At 46.3% G+C, this 6,101-nt stretch overlaps 1 protein-coding gene across 6 annotated transcripts in view; it reads left to right on the top strand.

Annotated features, from left to right (window-relative positions):
• The window catches only part of LOC144582031 (uncharacterized), a 32,837-nt gene that overhangs the window by 13,515 nt on the left and 13,221 nt on the right, over positions 1-6,101 (top strand). The window lies entirely within an intron of this gene.

Genomic DNA, 6,101 nt, shown 5'->3' with positions numbered 1-6,101 from the left:
GAGACACTTTAGTAATCTCAGCTATTCTGTCTCCACCTAAAATTCCCTACTTCCGCCAGATTATATTCATTTGTTACAGAGGTGCCCCCAGAAGAAGAGAGGGTAAATGTGTCCCTCTTTCAGAAGGAATTAGAGCCTTCGCGTTTTCCTCTGACTCTTTTGTTGCCTGAATACCTTTCTACTCTTCTAGAAATTACCGTTCTCTGTCTTCTCTCTCCAAAAACAAACACCAACGTTCTAAGCAGCAATCCCTTGATATAATAAATGTTATCATGGCCAAACCCAGCTGCCCTACTATGTGAACTATAGCAACATTAGGAACAAATACCATATATAAAAATACATCAAGGGGGCCAGGCGCAGTGGCTCACCCCAGTAATCTCAGCACTTGGGGAGGCCGAGGCGGGCGGATCACAAGGTCAAGAGATCACGAACATGGTGATACCCCGTCTGCACTAAAAATACAAAAATTAGCTGGGCATGGTGGCGTGTGCCTGTAGTCCCAGCTACTCAGGAGGCTGAGGCAGGAGAATTGCTTGAACCTGGGAGACAGAGGTTGCAGTGAGCCGAGATTGCACCACTGCACTCCAGCCTGGCACCTGGCAACAGAGCAAGACTCTGTCAACAAAGTATTTGTGTGTGTATATATATATGTGTGTGTGTATGTCTACACACACACACACACACACACACACACACACACTGAAGGATAATTGTTTGCTTTGCAGCAGATTTCATATAGATTCCTGTGAAGGGAATGAACCCAGTGCAATTAAGATATATTTACCAAAAAATCAATTTGTGCTTTTTTCATGGAGAGTTCAATTATATTGCATAAGTAAAACACATTTTATTAAAAGCCGGTTGAAAATAGCTGTCAGGGTCAGGCGCGGTGGCTCACGCCTGTAATCCCAGCATTTTGGGAGGCTGAGGCAAGCAGGTCATCCAAGGTCAGGAGTTGGAGACCAGCCTGGCCAACATGGTAAAACCCAGTCTCTACTAAAAATACACAAATTAGGGTTTGGTGGTGGATACCCATAATCCCAGCTACTTGGGAGGCTTAGGTAGGAGAATCACATGATCCTGGGAGGTGGAGGTTACAGTGAGCCGATATCACACTCACTCGGTCGCACTCCAGCCTGTGCGACCGAGTGAGACTCTGTCTCCAAAAAAGAAAAAAGAAAGCCGTCAGAAGAACTAAAAGAATGTATTTTAAAAGACCATTTTCTCTTTCATTCACATTTATTGGAACACCTATAGGTGCCAGACACTCTTCTAAGTGCTGGGCATACAGCAGTGAATAAGACAAAGTGCCTGTACTCAAGATGCATATCCGACAGTTGGAAGAAACAGACAACAAGCACAAATAGAGAAATCTCAGGAACTGCTGTTAATAATTCAGTCATGAAAACAAGTGGGCAGTGAGATAAATATAGGTGTGTTATTTTAGCTTGTTGTGGGGATCAGGGAAGGTCTTCCTGAGGAAGTAACGTTTAATCTGAGTCCTGAATGACAAGGATTCATGGGAAGACCTAGAGGAAGAACATACCAGGTAAAGGAAAGAGGGCAAAAGCCACAAGAAGCAAATGAACTTGGCTGTTGCTCTAGGCCTTGTCAGTGTTTGTTAACTCTGGATGCACATTTCAAATACCTAGGGAGATTTGTAAATCATGAATGACTGGACCTCATCCCCATACCAAATGAACAGACTCTCTGGAGTAGGGCCTAACCATGGTTGCTTTTTATTTTTGTTTTGAGACAGTCTCACTCTGTCACCCAGGCTGGATGTGGTCTTGGCTCACTGCAACCTCCACCTCTCAGGTTCAAGGAATTTTTGTACCTTAGCCTCCTGAGTAGCTGCGATTAAATTATAGGCTTGTGCCACCACACCTGGCTAACTTTTTGTATTTTTCAGTAGGGATGGGGTTTTGCCATGTTGTCCAGTCTGATCTCGAACTCCTGGCTTCAAGTTGTAAGGGTTATTGCCGAGTTTAAAATGAGGAAACTGAGGCAAGTATAAGAAAATTAAATGCCAATTTATTCACCTTCTGGGCGAGGTTCTATGGTTCGGGAAAAGGGGGCCAGAGAAGTTGCACTGACTTCCTGGGGCATGGGGTTTTTATGGCTGAGAAAGGAGCAACAGCTGGGTGCTCTGATTGGCTCCAGGGGAGCGGGATCGGGACGGGGTGGGCCGCCATTGGTTGGTGGGTTGTTGGGCGGCTTTTCTGGTGTGAGAGCCAGCCAGGGTTGCATCGGCTGGAGCCTTCCAGGGGAGCCATGCGGCAGAGCTAGGTGCCGAGTGCAGAGCCTGGTGCCAGGTGCAGAGTCAGGTGCTGAGTGCAGAGGTGGGTGTGTCCGGCCTCCCGGCGAGGCAACTGGCCTTACATTCCGACCCTTTTGATAATAAGGATGCTGCTTCTTTCTGGCTACTTCCTGCTGAGTAGGGGCAGAGTGAGGGAGAAGGGTCAGTTGGCTGGTGCCTCGGTTGGGAGTTGGACATGGGGTGAATTAGCATCTGGTTTACGGCCATACGGGCCTGTAAAAACCTGAGGGGGGAGAGGGGAGAAATAGCCTGGGGAGAAATGCCAAATGTGGGTGAAGGGGAAGACAGCAGCAAAACACGCTGCCACGTGTGTACCTATGCAACTATCTTGCGTGGTCAGCACATGTACCCCAGAACCTAAATGCAATAAAAAAAAAGGAAGAAAAAAAAACCTGAGGAAAATAAGGGGATAGCATTAACAGAAGACAAACTACGATGATGGGAGTGATAATAGGGGTTAGCCAGGTTAGCATGGGGGATTGCCACCAGGTAAGAGGCCAGATTGATGCATTCTGCTTCTTGTGGAGGTCCTCTTGGAGGCGATAGAGAGTGCTGACATTTTCTTCTACGAGGCCTGTTTCATTGATGTAATAGCAGCACTGCTCCTGAAGAAACAGACAGGGCCCTTCAGTTCTGGAGAGTTACCTGGGCCAGTGACGTGATTTGTCGCTGGAGGGAGGCCAGGGAGGCGGCCGACGCTTCGATAGCCACGCGAAGCTTGTCCTCTAGTTGAGTGGCTGAGGTGACACTGTAGCCTAGGGCGCTGCTACCCAGCTCGGCTGCCACCAGAGAGGATGCTAGAGAGAGACCAACGACCATGAGGAGGAAGACTGCTCGTCTGTCTCGGTGATTAGGGGAGGGTGGAAGGAGGAATAGAAGTTTGGCCTGTCCGTAGACCTCTAACTGCAGGATCAAGGTGACAGGCACACAAGGGAAAGGGAAGGAGGCATTAATAACTTTAGTTAAGGTTCCATTACACCAGAAATATCCTCTTGGTGGTGCGTAGAGGGAGGATTTTACCTTTACTGTGGTGTTACAGCTGGGACTGGAGCTGCTGGCTGTCTCATAGCAGAGAGAGAAATTTTGAGGGTGTACTTGGAACAAGGGGATATCCATTAAGATGGTGCCGGGTCCCGTAGGTGATTGTGACAGATTAAACCTGGACCCGAGGGAAACTGCAGCTAAGTGGCGGGGTTGCTGAGAGCGGCACATAAAAAGCAGTTGGTGATATTCATGGCTTTAGTTAAATTTAACATGTTGGCTCCCTGCTGTACTAGAGTCAACCAAGAGAAAGACTGAGAGGTGTTATCTGAGGGTTTGAATTGGTTAGTTAGGATGGCTTCATTTTGCAGGATCGTATGGCTTACAGAACTGAGCTGTTCTGTTGCTTCAGAGACGATGCGGGTATAGGACCGGAATATTAGCCATGTTCCCTGAGGGTGGCTCCAGGTATAATCTTCACAGACTTTACCAGACACTCCTGTATCCTAACGGCTGTACCGGGGTCATGGATGTTGAGGGCTAAGGAAACATTGCTGAAGTGAGCGAGCATGCGGTTGGGACGGCTTGGAGGCTGTGGCTTGTGAATAATACCTGTGGCTTGTGAATAATACAAGAGCTGTATGGGCACCCCCCATAGGTGGTGTGGAACACCAACGACAGTAGTCCTTGGTTTGGTCATATAGAAAACACAGCCCATGCCGAAAATGAAACCCATGATTGCGACCAAGTACGGCGCTTTTACCGTGTGGGATGACCATCCCATGCAGGAATATAAAGAACTGGCCATCTCAGCCCAGCTCAGGACAACTCTGAAGGGCCATTCTAGCTCCAGAGCACCCGTGGATTCAACCTAGTGTCCCGGCTGGAAATGCATCTCGAAGTCTGTCTCTCCTCAGTTTGCTTCCTTCTTCCCCCTTCCTTCTGTGGGTGTTGAAACCAAGGATGTGCCTCAGTAGTCATCCTGCAGAACGTGTCTCAGAATTTTCTCCCCAGACTTATTCTGGGCAATTTCTCTTCCCAGAATTTTCTTTTAGATGACATTTTTATCTAAAAGAAAAAAAAATATCTGTAACTTTACTTGAAATACTTTGCCGAGAAAAAAGCCAGAAAACTCCTGGTGGTAAAAAAAAAAAAAAAAAAAAAAAAGGTTTGCCTGCCCATTTTAGTGATGGCCTGTGATTTTAAAATCTTGCTTTTACAAAATTAGGGCCATTGAAAACAACTCATAGGAAGGAGACAGCAATACAGAGTAATACTGACAGTGGAACTCCGACCACGCCCTCAGGATATCTCCTATTTTTTTGTTGTTGTTGTTAAGGCTGGTCAAGTGAAGCAGTGGGAGTGGAGAAGGAACAAAGAAATCTGTAACTGGTTGTGATCAATTAGTTGTAAACACCACTGCACTCGGACCAGCCAGGATATCTCCTATTGTTCTGTTTGACAGGTGAACATGGAACATAAGAGACAAATGAGGACCCAGGTGTCTATCTTTATAGCAAATATTTAAAAAGCTTCATTTCTTACCTTTTAACATAAATATATGTACTTTCTCATATTTTCTTTCTCTGCCCTCAATATACAGTATTATATTGCAAAGTCTACTCATCTGGGCAAAAAGCCACAAGAACTGAATGTAAGGAAGGCAGATAGGTACAAGCCAGTGGGGCCAGGATTCATGAGCTGTCTGTGCTCCTGAGGACATGGGAAGAGCCAATGATAACATCTAGATTTCCAGCTCAAGTGACTGAATGAAAGTCGGTGGCTGGACATCTTTGACTTGGGGAGAGGAACAAGGTGGCATTTGCCATGCAGAATTTGGAGCGTGAGGGTGTTCAGTGGGCAGATTCCAGTGTCTGTGTGCTTAGGGACAATCAGGAGAGCTGTCAGACTCGGGGCCATCTACAAGCTTGGGAAAGTTAAACCAAGGAAGTGATGAGAATATAAAGAGAGAAGATGACAAACCTGAGGTAAGGTTTTTACCGATTAGGCCTAGCAGTAGTAATATTGAGGCTATGCTGGAAAGGCCTCAGGTCTCAAGGCAACCTACAGGACGCTGTAGAGATGCAAATGTGGGGTAATGAAGTCCTGGGCAAGGGCATAGGGAGGGGGAGGGGAGGGAAGGAGAGGAGGCATTTGGACAAGCTTTGTGACTAACAGGAGTAAGGAACCAGGGAGAGGAGAGAGTTCATGTTTTCCTTTTAGACTTTATTTGGAAAATTACCTTTGTTTTCTTGTTTAATTTATTTATATTTATTTATTTATTATTTATTTAAGATGGAGTCTCTGTCACCTAGGCTAGAGTGCAGTGTTGCTATCTTGGCTCACTGCAACCTCTACCTCCCAGGTTTAAGCAATTCTGCCTCAGCCCCCAGAGTAGCTGGGATTACAGGTGCATGCCACCATGCCCAGTTAATTTTTATACTTTTGGTAGAGATGAGGTTTCACCACATTTGCCATACTGGTTTCAAACGCCTAACTTCAAATGATCCGCCCGCCTCAGCCTCCCAAAGTGCTGGGTTTACAGGTGTGAGCCACAGCACCCAGCCAGAAAAATACCTTTATTTCAAATACTCTGTGCTGTACTCCCATTCTGACCTTATGAAAATTCACACACATATGAAGCCTTTATGGTTTAAGTCTTAGAAGCGGTTATAGTTAGGCACTGAACACACTCTCGTTTCCTATGGCCATTTAAACAGCTGACTATGGTAACAGATTTTTACCCACACAGACAGCAACGGCATGTCATAAGCAAGAAGGCACGTAAGACTGAGTC

This window comes from Callithrix jacchus, chromosome 4 (assembly GCF_049354715.1).
Source record: "Callithrix jacchus isolate 240 chromosome 4, calJac240_pri, whole genome shotgun sequence".
Taxonomy (NCBI): Eukaryota; Metazoa; Chordata; class Mammalia; order Primates; family Cebidae; genus Callithrix; species Callithrix jacchus.
The sequence above is the reverse complement of the archived record's forward strand: the minus strand, read 5'-3'. Positions and strand labels throughout refer to the sequence as shown.